Source organism: Erinaceus europaeus, chromosome 1 (genome assembly GCF_950295315.1).
Source record: "Erinaceus europaeus chromosome 1, mEriEur2.1, whole genome shotgun sequence".
Lineage (NCBI taxonomy): Eukaryota > Metazoa > Chordata > Mammalia > Eulipotyphla > Erinaceidae > Erinaceus > Erinaceus europaeus.
This window is the reverse complement of record NC_080162.1, coordinates 205,313,884-205,328,354: the sequence shown is the minus strand read 5'-3', so window position 1 is coordinate 205,328,354 and position 14,471 is coordinate 205,313,884. Positions and strand designations below refer to the sequence as shown.

Here is a 14,471-nt window from a genome sequence, read left to right as displayed (position 1 = left end):
GGGGTGTGGATCCACCTGCCGACACCCATGTCCAGTGGAGAAGCAATGACAGAAGCCAGGCCTTCCACCTCCTGCAACCCCTGTTGCTGAGGAGTTATTCTGATGCAGTCTCCGCCCCCAGGTTTTACTATGCCCCGCGAAATCCTAGCAGTGCCCCCTTCAACCAATCCTGGCCCCACATGTCACCCCTGGTTGTCGCCCAATAAAAAGCCCCCTCACCCCACCCCCCCTCTGGGCTCTCAGCTCTCCCTCTCTGAGATCTTGCCCCCTGCTCTCCCCCTGTGGTCAGGTAGTGGGGACGGCCATTGCCGGCTGGCCTCACGTGGTCTGAACCAACCCCCCCCCATCCTATAATAAAGATTTGTGTACCCCTTTGCTCTGGACGTCCGCTCTCTTCTCCGCGGTGCAGCCCGACACCAGACCGCCACAACAACAAACCCCCCAAAAAGTTTGGTCCATATTCCCACTGGGGGAGAAATGATACGGGAAGATGACCAGAGGGCTCTGAACTCCAACTCTATATTTTGTACAATGATGTTACAATGCTTTGTAACAGCAGGACCCAGAGAGAGAAGAAAGAAAAAAGGAGGAACACTGGCAAGTAGTAACAGGTGTAGGTGTGACTTGGAAAGGAAAAGACGACTGAACCATGGGGAAAAATGGGCAAATCTATACAAATCTAGACAGAGTTGTAGAAATAATAGTTAACCTGTTGTTATGCATGAGACCCCTTCTGTTTCATTTGGTTTAAATCCCCCCTGCTTAACACTATTCTATTTACATAATCACTGTTAACAAGTTCCACCCTCCCTCCAGGGCATTGTGGTTCAGTGATAAGATTCTCTCCTGCTCTGCCCTTTCTTTGTCACACTCTGATTTTCACCAGTCACTTTTCTATCCACCCTCTCTATGTCACATCCTGTTTCCACCCTACTTGGCAAGTATATATAAAGACAGCATTGTGAGTTTTAGAGTACTTTACCTTGAGTTTAGCTTAGCTCGTCTTAGATTGTGCTGCGTCCTGCAAGAATAAAGAGATACTGCCTACAGCTCAACCATGAGTCCCTGGTAGTCTGTTACCTGCCCGTGAAGCCAGCCCGGAGAAAACAACATAACCCGTCGAAAACAACATATGGTGCCTGAACAGGGACTGAAATAAGCCCTGAAACTTGGACCGGCATCAATGTGGGACCCTACCCACCCATCGTCCAGATAAGTAAACTTGGCTACCCATCCACCATGGGTTGCCTTTCTACTTATGAAGAGGTTTGCCAAAGCCTCTACTGTTTCATCATGAGACAGTTAGTCTGTCTCTGGAACATTTTACTCTGGGCCACATTTTGGTTCCCTGACCGGGAACTTTGGTTTCTTATGACCGGGATCATAGAGCTTGGGAGATGCACGGAGATTTCTCCTTGGACTTTCTGGATTCCCTCTCCCATGTTTCCTGAGGAAAAGGACTACATTTTGCTCCAGGCCACAGTTTGGTTATTTATGACTGTGATCGTAGACCTTGGGATATGCATGGGGATTTCCCCTGGAACTTTCTGGACTTCTTCTCGAATGTTTCCCATGGAGAAGGACTACTCTAATTTGAAGAACATTCTCAAGTACCCTGGCAGTTCCCAAGTATGGAGACACGTGGTTAGTTCTACTCTCCTGATTGGATTCTTTCTTCGATGGGAAGACACTTTTAAAAATGGGTGCCTGAAGCAATCCAGCAGGAACAGTCAGAAACACCCTAAATGGAATTTCGAGGACCTTTTTGGACTAGGTCGCCCTCCGGGGATTCTTAATCCTACATGGTGAGATCTTGATAATCTGGTTCAAGTTGCGTTTCATAAGAGAATGATTTGAATGACTGAATTTTTGTTTGACATTGACTTAAAAAAAAAATGCTGGACACAGCCATGATTTCTAGAGACATCCAGAAACAATTCAAAAATTGTTTTTTCCCTCCTATGATTTCTCTTTTATGTCTTGACATGAATCTGAAACGTTTAATCCTGAAAACTGTAAGAGTTATGGGTGGGGCAGATAGTGCAATGATTATGTTAAGTATTCTCATGCCTGAGGCTTTTAACCGTGGTTCTTCTGTTTACCTTTCCATATTTTATTGAGTTTAAACTGTTTAAACAAACCTTAAAATCATACTAGAAAGGAATTCCAATTATAATAGAGTTATCAATTATAGTAAACTTCTAATCTGCTACAAGTTTTGTTTGACAAGTAAGTGAATTTCAGCTGTCAAGTCTTCACATGAAAAAGCATCTACTCAAATGGAATTCCTGGAAATCCATTTGGATCCGGTTCTCTGACATCGCCCCCGGAAACCAATGATGAGACCTGGCACGACCTGAAGAAACAGATTCACAGACTCCAAAGATCACTCTCTACAGAAAAGCAGAATTCAGGTGGCCGACATTCCCCATCGAGACAGACATACAGCATTTCATCCCTTGGCATTTTCTTCTGTGGTCAGCTACTTTGGACTGACACCTCCATCGGACTTACTGGTACACACTGCTGTGTTTCTCAAAGACTAACTTCAGCCAATTGCCTTGAGACTTTATAGACCATGTCCCCTCGCCTGCAGGCTCTGCCCCAGAGGCAGAAAACTCCCCCTCCTTATTAGGTTATGCCCACAGAGGCATGAAGCGCCCCAAGAGGCAAGAGATGCCCACAGAGGCAGGAAACGCCCTTTGAGGCAAGAGATGCCCCCAGAGGCATGAAGCATTCCCAGAGGCAAGAAATGCCCTTTCGCCTGCTAGGCCTTGCCCTTTGAGGCAAGAAAAGCTCCCCTTGGCATCACACTGGTTATTGCTGCTCGCCTATTTTGTTTTCCATATCTTATGCCAGTTCTTTTGAAAACGCCTGTACGATATACGTTTCTGTTCACCCCGCAATGGCCATTAGTTAAAAAGAAAGGGGGAATTGTTGGTATGCATGAGACCCCTTCTGTTTCATTTGGTTTAAATCCCCCCTGCTTAACACTATTCTATTTACATAATCACTGTTAACAAGTTCCACCCTCCCTCCAGGGCATTGTGGTTCAGTGATAAGATTCTCTCCTGCTCTGCCCTTTCTTTGTCACACTCTGATTTTCACCAGTCACTTTTCTATCCACCCTCTCTATGTCACATCCTGTTTCCACCCTACTTGGCAAGTATATATAAAGACAGCATTGTGAGTTTTAGAGTACTTTACCTTGAGTTTAGCTTAGCTCGTCTTAGATTGTGCTGCGTCCTGCATGAATAAAGAGATACTGCCTACAGCTCAACTATGAGTCCCTGGTCGTCTGTTACCTGCCCGTGAAGCCAGCCTGGAGAAAACAACATAACCCGTCGAAAACAACATTAACCCATATTTGCAACCTTGGGAAAACTGCTGGGGCTTCCAGTGGAGGGAATAGGGACACAGAACGCTGGTGGTGGGAATGGTGTGGAGTTGTGCCCTTGCTACCTTATAATTTTGTAAACCATTAAGTCATAATAAAAAAAAAAGTGTCACATGACGGCAGAGGACCTAGTGGGGGTTGTATTGTTATGTGGAAAACCGGGAAATGCTATGCATGTACAAATTATTGAATTTATTGTTGACTGTAAAAAATTGATCCCCCAATAAAAAAAAAGTGTCTCCCAAGAGTAAGAAGAGGCAGATCTGCCATCTTGCCGGTGGAAAGGATGACAGAAAAATCATGACAGAGGTGGGCGGATGAAGAAAAGAGTTAGTAAAACACGAACCAAGAAGAGTTTACAATACAGGCTGGGCTCTTGGGGTCTTTTTTTTGGAGGGGGGAGGGCGGTTGTAATCCTGCTATGAACCATGTGCAATGAACTGCGTTCGAGCCCCTGCCCCCTTCATGAGTAGTGAAGCAAGTCTTGCAGGTGTCTCTCCCTCTTTCTATCTCCTCGGCTCTCAGTCTCTCTCTGTTCTATCACATCAAGATGGGAACATGGCTGCCAGGAGCTGTGTGCGGATTTGTCGTGCAGGCATAGTGATAACCTTGGTGGCAATGAAAGAAACAAATTAGGCTGTTTTCAAGAAGGTGCCACTGTTAACTTGGTGAGATCAGTGTGGAAACCGAGGCTGCAGGGTTCCCTGTTTCACCAATACCCAAACAAGCTAGATGGAGGACAGTTCTTTGGGGTCACCTCATCTGACTCGTGTGTTAAGTTCATCCATTCAGTTCACGCAGCCCTCAAGCCCTCTCTCAATCATTCACCAAGCACTCACTCCGTGGCACTTCCTACGCGTGTGGCTAGGGAAGCAGAGGTGATTAAGGCACCGTGTCTGTCTTTGGGGAGCTCACACCCAAGGAGGAGCAGGTGTGGGGGAATTCGACACGGATACTTACGGCCCTGTGTGAGACCTTTGCAACACAGGCCTTCGAGGGGTGTCGTGAATGTGAAAATACTGACAGTCAGTGGACCTGAAAAGGCTTGTTTACTCCTGACTCCGTGGAAGTTCTGAATCCCCATTATTATAGTCATTTTATTGGGGGGAGGAGGCTGGGTGAATGGTTTACAGTACAGCTGCTGACACATGGGTACAATGGTTCACCTCCCCATGACAGGGGCCTGCAAATCGCTCTCCCTTCTCCTTAGGTCCAAACATCCTGCACAGACAGTCCCTCGGGGCTGGGCACTGTGTTGCTTTGCCCCGTGTGTGACCCAGATGTGAGTCTGGCCCTCACCACACTGAAGAACACTTGCGTATAGTGGTCTCTGCCACACTCGCTGCTTTCTCTCTCTCTCTTAGAACTTAAAAATATTTTTTTAATTTTAATGAAAACAGAGAGATGGATGGATGGATGGATGGATGGACACACAGACAAACACACACAGACAAAGAGACACACACACACACTGACTGAGTGACCAGAACTGTTCAGTTCTGGCTTATAGTGGTGCAGGCGACTGAATTTAGATCTTTGGAGCCTCGGGTGTCAAAGTCGTTTTGTGTAGCCATTAGATACTATTTCCCCCTGCCTGGCCTTTTCTTGCGTCTCAGTCTCTACTCACTACGGTTTACTAGTCATTCTACCTCTCTGTCCTCTTAGGACACCAATTTTATAAACACGTAAGAAAGTTTTTGGTGGGGCCAGGTGGTGGCGCACTGGGTCAAGCACACATAGCACAAAGCGCAAGGACCCGGGCAAAGATCCTGGTTCAAGTCCCCAGCTCCCTACCTGTGAGGGCAGGGGGAAGGTCTGCAGGTGTCTCTCTTTCTCCCTCTTTATCTTCCCCTCCTCTCTCAATTTCTCTCTGTCCGATCCAATAAAATGTAAAAAAAAAAAATGGCCATTAGGTGCAGTGGTTTCAAAGTGCTGGCACTGTACCCCAATGATAACCCTGGAGTCGGGGGGGGGGGTGGAGGGAAGAAGGAAAGAAAGAAAGTTTTCCAATGCCTACTTACTATTAGATAGCTTCGATAAGAAATTACCAAGACATTCTTGTTCAAACACCAAGAAATTCCTACCAAGACAATTCTGATTATCACTCAAATAGAGAGACAGTCCGAAAAACCTCTTAACTCTGTTCTCACTGCTCACAGACGGTGTTTAAAGTAATTCACTCCATCCAGGGTTCATGCCAGAAACCTTGGGAGCCAACACATAATGATTATGCAAAAAATACCTTACTGCCTGAGGCTTTAGAGGCCCCAGGTTCAAGCCCTGGCAACACCACAAGCCAGAGCTGAGCACCGCTTTGGTCTAGAAAGAAAAGAACAAAGCCTCGCCAAGGACAGACAGACTGCTGATGCCGGCTCTTACAGAATGGAAACCTGGCAGGCAAGAGCAAGGGTGGAATTTCATTTTATTTATGTATTTATTTACTTCTACCAGAGCACTGTTCAGCTCTGGGTAATGGTGTTACAAGTGGTAGGGAGTGAACCTGGGACTTTGGAGTCTGGGACATGAGAATTTCTGCAGAAACATTATGATAATCTACCCCCTATCCAAGGGTGGAATTTTATATTCGGTACTTTTTAATTTTTGCACTTAAAATAGTTTTTGTTACATGTCTTATATGGTTTATTAAAAAATAAAAATTCTGAAATAAAACATGAGAAGACAGAAACAATTTTTAACTTTTTAGTCCTCAAAGTATTCACCAGTGCCTCGAATCAGTTGTACAATATAGCAGGGAAAGAAAACATCTTGACATCGTTGCCCCCTTGACCTGAATGCTGCATGACAAAACAGGGGCCGGGTGGTGGTGCACCTGGTTGAGAGTGCGTGCTACAATGCACAAGGACCCGGGTTCAAGCCTCCGGTCCCCACCTGCAGGGGGAAAGCTGAAGCAGGGCTGCAGGTGTCTCCAATAGATAAACACAGATTAAAAAACATTAAAAATAAAACACAAGTACTGGGAAAAAAAAACTGCGGTTCATACTGAAAATGAGGAGTGTATAAAGGAAATGACCCCTCAAACAACCACAAGACAGACACACACTGTAACCTTTCAAAGACATCACCGTGGTTCTGCAGGAGACGGAGGGCAGAGGCTTACAGCTGTACTGACAGAAACCCCCAAGAATTCAGGTTTTCCTTGTGGTTATCCACACATATTCCCTCAGGGGCTGATAAGAAACCAGGGCAGCAAATTCTAGGTCTATGAATCTAGTACCTTCCCCGAGACGAGTTCATGAAAAGGCCAGAGGGGGAGCAAACCCCTCCGAACTTACTTCCCAGGGAAGGGGAGGTAAATTTATGAAAGCAGAGAAAGATTTTCTAAGTACAAAGTGACCAGTAAAGACCTGTTATTAAAAAGATACAGAAAAAAGTCATAGAGAAAGTAGACCAATATCAGGTGGAGAAAACACCTGCAGTCTTTATCAAGAGACAATTAGGGGCTGGGTGGTGGCACGCTTGGTGGAGAGCTTAGGTTACCACGCACGAGGACCTGGGTTCAGGGCCCAGCCCCCCCCCCCCATAACTTGTGGGGAGGAAGCTTCATGAATAGTAAAATAGTGCTGCAGATATTTCTCTCTCCCTCTTTATTTCCTCCTTGCCTCTCAATTTTTCTCTGTCTTATGTAAACAAACAGAAAAAAAGAGAAGAGAAATCGATGTCCAATCTCCTCCGCCGGAGCTCTCAATGAAGACAACGCCAGTTCTCCTCGTTACTTTCCTCTGTCACAGGAAGGGAGGGCAGGACACGATAGTTGCAGGAATCTCTGACTCTCCTGTTTTCGGATTTTCCAGTTTTTCCTTTAAAGAGTTTTTTCAGGGGGTCGGGAGGTAGCGCAGCAGGTTAAGCGCACATGGTGCAAAGCGCAAGGACTGGCTTAAAAATCCTGGTTCGGGGGGCCAGGCGGTGGCGCATCGCACCTGGTTAAACGCACACACTGCAGTACACAAAGACCCAGGTTCAAGCCCCTGGTCCCCACCTGCAGGGGGAAGGCTTCATGAGTGGTGAAGCAGGGCTGCAGGTGTCTCTCTGTCTCTCTCCCTCTCTATATTCCCCCTCCCCTCTCAATTTCTGTCTGTCTCTATCCAATAATAAATTAATATAAAAAGTATTAAAAAAAAACTTCCCCAAGAAATCCTGGTTCGAGTCCCCGACTCCCCACCCGGGGGGGGGGGTAGGGGACTCTTCACAGGCGGCGAAGCAGGTCTGCAGGTATCTTTCTCTCCCTCTCTGTTTCTCTCTGTCCTATCCAACAACAATGATGGCAATGACAATCACAACAACGATAAGAAACAAAAAAAAGAGTTTCTTCAAACTAGTTTATTTCAAACATTATTGGATAGAGACAGAGAGAAATTGAGAGGGGGGAGATAGGGAAAGAGACAGATGTTTTCTGACATTGTCAGATAGGACAGAGAGAAATTGAGAGAGACAGAGAGACACCTACAGCCCTGCTTGTGAAGCTTTCCCCCTGCAGGTGGGGACCAGGGGCTTGAACCTGGGTCCTTGCACACTGTCATGAGTGCTTGCACACTGTCATGAGTGCCAACACCCAACCCCAAGACATTTGCTTTCCAAGCAAACTGCTAGATATTCCCTTTGCCACACAAGGTCTGTCTCCTCTGCTGTACAGACATCAAGTCTAACCAGAAATTTGGAGTAAATCAGACAGGAGGAGGACGAGGCCTATCCTTTCATTTTGCCAGCTTGAGTAAAAAAGAATACCTGGGAGCCGGGCAGTAGTGCAGCGGGTTAAGAACAAGGACTGGAGCAAGGATCCTGGTTCGAGTCCCCGGCTTCCCTCTTGCAGGAGGGGTTGCTTCACAAGTGGTGAAGCAAGTCTGCAGGTGTCTCTCTCTGTCCTCTCTCAATTTCTCTCTGTCATATCTAACAATATAAAAACAAAAAGGCCTCCAGGAGTAATGGATTCATAGTGCCGGCACCAAGCCTCAGTGATAAGCCTGGAGGCAAAAAACCAACCAACCAACCAACCAACCAACCAACCAACCAAACAAACAAACAAACACCACCACCAGATATTGCATAAATAGCCCATAATCCCAGCTGTTGGGAGAAGACATGAGGATTGTTTTTGTCTGTGTATAAGCACATGCACACACATACCTCTTCTGCTTGGATTCCCAACTACTTTCTGAAATGATACTTAACAAAAATGAAAGGATAGTAGACACTGTCCTATACCTCTAGAAGACGTGTGTGTGTGTGTGTGTGTGTGTGTGTGTGTGTGTGTGTGTGTGTGTGTGTGTGTTTGACAGAAACAGAAGCTGAGAGGGAACGAGAAAGAGACGCCTGCAGCTTAACAAGCTTCAGTGCTTGTAAAGCCTCCCCACCTAAGGAGGGAACTGGGAGCTTGAACCGGGGCCACAGATGTGCTTTCTCACTGCCTGGCGCCCAAGCAGAGAGTCGACAAATGACGGACATGCTCACACTCAACAGTCACTCTGGCCCGTGTTGGCCCCACCAGGAGGGGCCAAAGCACACACCCAGCCCTGATGCCCAAGGCAGCAAACTACGTTTTTGACAGACGCTAAAAAGATTCCAGGATCACAATAGGACAAGTGTGGCTAGTGATAATCAGCTGTGACTGACCTAGGATGCTCAGCTCTGTTTTTAGCAGGTTGCCATATGGATTGAAGGGTGTTGGTCTGCTTCTAATTCAGCTTCTAAAACCCCTTCTGTTTCATTGGTTTAATCCCCCCTGCTTAACACTGTATTCTGTTTACGTAACCACTGTTAACTAAGCACCGCCCTGCCTGCAGGACATTGGTTTAATCCCCCCTGGTTCATGATGTCTTTTTGCTCTGCCCCCTCTCCTAGTACACCCTGATTTGCACCAGTCTCTTTTCGCTCCACCCTCTCTATGTCACATCCTGTTTCCACCCTACTTAGCGAGTATATATATATAAGGACAGGATTGTGATTAGAGATGCTTAGATTGTGCTGCGTTCCACATGAATAAAGAGACAGTGCTTCCCAGCTCAGCCATGAGTCCCTGGTCGTCTGTCTCCCGCCCACGAAGCTAGCCGGCAGAGGAGAGATAAAATACTGTGGCCTTGGGGGGGGGGGGGGCAGGTGGTGGCGCACCCAGTTAAGCTCACATAGTACTAAGCGCCAGCACCTGTGCAAGGATCCAGGTTCGAGCCCCCTCTCCCCACCTGCAGGGTGGGTGCTTCACAAGTGTTGAGGCAGGTCTGCAGTTGTCTCTCTGTCTCTCTCCTCCTCTATTTCCCCCTCCTCCTCTGTCCTATCCAATAGAATGGTGCTTAATTGGGTCTGCCCCGTCCCCAGAATTTTCACACTTAGAATAAGTTCAGCAGTGGGGGTTGGGTGGTAGCGCAGTGGGTTAAGCGCACGTGGTGTAAAGCTCAAGGACCAGCGTAAAGATCCCGGTTGGAGACCCCCGTCTCCCCACCTGCAGGGGAGTCGTTTCACAGGCAGTGAAGCAGGTCTCCAGGTGTCTCTCTGTCTCTTCCTTTCTATCTCCCCTCCTGTCTCCATTTCTCTTCGTCCTATCCAACAACGAATGACATCAACAACAACAATATTGACCACAACAAGGGCGACAAAAAGGGGGAAAAATGGCCTCCAGGAGCAGAGGATTCATGGTACAGGCACTGAGCCCCAGCAATAACCTTGGAGGCAAAAAAAAAAAAAAAAAGTTATGGGAAAACTGTATGTATATATTTAGCTGTGCATATTGCATTTCAAATACAAGAAAAGCTCATCTGAGGTTGGGACAGAGGGCAGAGGAGTCCCCAGTGATCTTCCTATTATACTGAAACTGAACCCAGACTCAGCAGTTGGACAGCTGGACAGACACCCAAACCCTGCCACACCACACACCAGCTTTGGCATTAGGGGAAACGAGCCTTCCTGCCCTTTGAAGGGTGCAGCGCCCTGCCCAAGTCGACCTCAGCGTTTGTTTCACCTATACTGGAGAGGTAGGCTTGGGGATCTAGGGAGCTGAGTCTTTCCTTTGCCCTAAAGGCAAAAGACATGCAGGGGCCAGGGGAGGGTGTGAATGTCCAAGCCGTCCAGTCGTCTGGTCTCCAAGTTTGGTAGCTCCAATACCACGTGCTTTTCTTCGGTAGAATTTACTTACTCTATAAGTTTTATTTATTGGCTAGAGGAAGAGAGAGGTTGACAGAGGGACAGGGAGACAGAGGGGGAGAGAGAAAGACACTTGCAGCAGTGCCTCCCTGCTTGTGAAGCTTTCTCTCTGCACGTGGAGACCGAGGGCTTGAGCCTGTGTCCCTGCGCACTGTAGCACGTGAGCTCAGCCAGGTGTGCCACCGCTTGATTCCTGGCAGGTGTGTTTAGCTCTTGCTTCCCTGCCACCTACTGCAGGCAATTTCCTCAAACTTGTAAAATGACACATTCTAGTATACCTAGTCCTAATGAAGGCAAAGCGGGCTGAATTAGGTTAAAATGACAAGAGCCAGTGCTGTGTTTCACGCACAGCAGTTCAGTTTTCTGCTGACAACAACCTAGAAGGATTTTAGCCCTTAGTCCTTTAGGATAGAGGCTCAGAGAGGTTACCCAACTTGCCAAGGTCAAACGGGCAAATGGTCAGGCTACCGAGGTTTCTAAAGACTCTGAAGGCCATTCTTATGTCTTGTGTCCTGCAGTGAGAATGACCTTTCAGAGTGACCGTCAGTTTAAAAGCTACAGAAATGGCTTCCTGAGGCACTGGGTGCAAACCCTCTAAACTCTCTCAGTTTAGACCAGGCTCTGGTGACAATCTTAAGCGTTATCTGAATGTACACTACTGCCGAGGGGAGTTCCCGGCCTGATTTCTCATTATTTTTCTGAGAGAGTGAGAAACACCACAGTGAGATCATAGCATGCTCGATGCCTTCTATTCTGCTCCCACATGCCACTAGGCCTCAAACCCAGGACCTCACAGACCGCGGAGCGTGTGTGAGGCTGCATGAGCGACCTCCCAGTCTGCTCTGCTCTGTCTCCCCCGCTACCATATGTCACTATCTTTCAGAATCACTCTTCCTTTGTCTATGGGGAAAGAGTCTTCTGATCTCTGTATGGCTCCCACTTACACTATGAGATAAAAAGGAGAAAACGGGAGTCGGGCGGTAGCACAGCGGGTTAAGTGCACGTGGCGCAAAGTGCAAGGACCAGTTAGGATCCCAGTTCAAGACCCCGGCTCCCCACCTGCAGGGGAGTCGCTTCACAGATGGTGAAACAGGTCTGCAGGTGTCTCTCTGTCTCTCTTCTCTATCTCCCCGTTCTCTCTCAATTTCTCTGTCTCTATCCAATAACAAATAAATAAATCAAAAAAATTTTAAAAAGGGAGAAAACGTTTTCAAAATGCAAAAAGAAATGAAAAATTGGATTATAAAATAACACAACAGTATGAGCCCAATGCTGTTCAAAAGCTGATGATGAGAGGGACCAGATGGGGGACATCATGCAGAGCTGTGCACTAGGACCTGTGTTCAAGTCCCTGGCTCCCACTTGCCCGGGGAGCTAGGGAGTGGAGAACTGGTGGTGGTGATGGGGAAGGGCTTCACAAGTGGTGGAGGGTGCTGCAGGTCTCTCCCTGCCCCCCGCCCCGCCTCCAGGGTTATTGCTGGGGCTCGGTGCTGGCACTATGAATCGCCGAGAGAAACTGAGAGAGGAGGGGAAGACAGAGAGGGAGAAAGACAGGCACCTGCAGACCTGCTTCAATGCTTGTGAAGCGACTCCCCTGCAGGTAGGGAGCCGGGGGCTTGAACCCAGATCCTTGTGCTGGTCCTTACACTTAGTACTATGTGCGCTTAACCAGGTGTGCTACTGCCTCCCCCCTTCAGGTATCTATCTTCCTTTCTCTATCAAAAAAATTCTTAATGAGGACTAGAGAGACAGTTCAATGTATTGGAGCATAGGATTTGCATGTCATAGAGGTCCTAGGTTCAATGCCATATGCCAGAACACCACCATATGCCAGAACTGGCCTCTCTTACTGTCTTACAAAAACAATCATGGAGACCCCTCCCCCCCCCCAACTCTTCATCTGCACTATTCCAGCCTTTAGGTTCATGATTAGTCAACAATTGGTTTGGCTTTATATGTTACCTCTCTTTCAGCCACCAGGCTCCAGATGTTACCAGGCTGGGAGTATGGATCCACCTGTCAACACCCATGTTTAGTGGGGAAGCAATTACAGAAGCCAGACCTTCCACCTTCTGCATCCCACAATGACCCTGGGTCCATGCTCCCAGAGGGATAAATAACAGGAAAGCTATCAGGGGAGGGGATGGGATACAGAGTTCTGGTGGGGGGAAATGTGTGGAGTTGTACCCCTCTTATCCTATGGTTTAGTCAATGTTCCCTTTATATAAATAAAAATTAAAAAACTAAACAATCAAATCTTTAAAATAATATGATGAAGAATGTGCTTAAAAAAGGTCTACAAATATAAATGTGTCTCTTAACAGAGAGATTTTAAGGCTACTGATTATCGATAACTTAGAAAATACAAATTATCGGTAGTTATTAAATTTTAGTCTGTCTCTCTACCTGCATTTCCTTAGTTTTCGACAGTAGTTGGTATTGTTTTTGAATTTAGAACGTTGTTTAAGGGGTCAGGTGACGGCACAGCTGTTACAGCACTTGTGTTACAATGTGTATGGATCCAGGTTCAAGCCCCTGGGCCCTACCTGCAGGGGGAAAGCTTCACAAAGGCTGAAGCAGTGCTGCATGTCTCTCTCTCTTTTTCTATTTTCCTTTTCCAACTTGGATGTTCTGTTTCTATCCAATAAACAAGATATTAAAAGAAGTTGTTTAAGAAGAAACATGGCAAACACAACTGTACGATCATTTCGGTCATGTATGGAATAGAGATCACTGAAGCATGACCTTGTCACTGAAAAGGGGTAGGCAGACTGTCTCTTTAGAGGCTTTTTATTTTAGTATTTTCACCTTTTCGTAGTGCTGGGGACTGAAACCAAAGTGTCTTTCACTAGGCTTTGTCAGAACTATGGAGGGGCACAGAACTTTGGTGGTGAGTGTGGGGCGGAACCAGACCCCTGAAATCTTAGGCTCTTGGAAGCCATTAGTGGTTGACTAACCAAAGTCCTATTTAAAGAGAAACCTGAGACAAACACCAGAGGGCGCCAGAACCCACCAGCTGCCTTCTCACACCACTTGCTTGATTTCCCAGAGCCCCTCTCGGAGTGCACATAGGAGTACAGTTAGGTGACCTGGGAGGGCGGGCAGGGGCTACAATGTTACACTTCTCAGGATAAGGTCCTGAGTTCAAGCCCCCTAGCCCATGTGCCAGAGTGATTTACGGTTGTGTCTCTCCCTCAACCCCCTCTCATCAATAAACCAATCTTTACATTTTGCGCCCTCTGCCCTGATCATAATCCCAGCTAGTGACTGTCAGGGTGTGGACCACTGAGTGAGCATCTGCAGCAAACAGACTTTCAAACACAATTAGTGATGCACTCAAACTGTACCGTTTTTATTTTTAATATTTTTCACATATGTTCTGGCTCTGTAGTGGTGCATGGGTTTACAAACAAGTTGTAGTAGGATTCCTAGGTGAGTGGGTCCAAGGTCAAGTTTGGGAACCACCAGCTTAGATGAAGGGCTGCCCAGAGATGAAGAAAAGCCAATGTTCCCTGAGAAACGAGTCAGAACGTCCCCAAAGCATAATTATTCTGAGGAGAGAACAGAGTGACCGCCCCGGGGGACCCGGGAAAGAGCTAAGGAAAAGTGGGGAACAAATTACACCAGTATGTTGAAAGCCACCAGGAACTGACAAAAATAGAGCAGAAAGTGAAGTACTGAGAGCTTTACAGAGAAAACTGAGGGGTCGGGCAGGGGTGCGCCTGGTTACGTGCACAGAGCATGAAGTGCAAGGACCCATCCAAAGACCTGGGTTTGAGTCCCTGGCTCCCCACCTGCAGGGAGAAAGTTTCACGAGTGGTGAGGCTGGTCTACAACGGTCAATCTTTTCCTCTCCCTCTCTATTCCCTCCTCCTCTCTCAATTCCCCTCTGTCTTATCTAATACAATGAAAACAAACTAAATTA

General features: G+C 47.1%; 1 protein-coding gene across 4 annotated transcripts in view; it reads right to left on the bottom strand.

Annotated features, from left to right (window-relative positions):
- Nucleotides 1-14,471, bottom strand: part of ASAP1 (ArfGAP with SH3 domain, ankyrin repeat and PH domain 1) — a 422,920-nt gene that overhangs the window by 120,844 nt on the left and 287,605 nt on the right. The gene's annotated exons all lie outside the window — the stretch shown is intronic.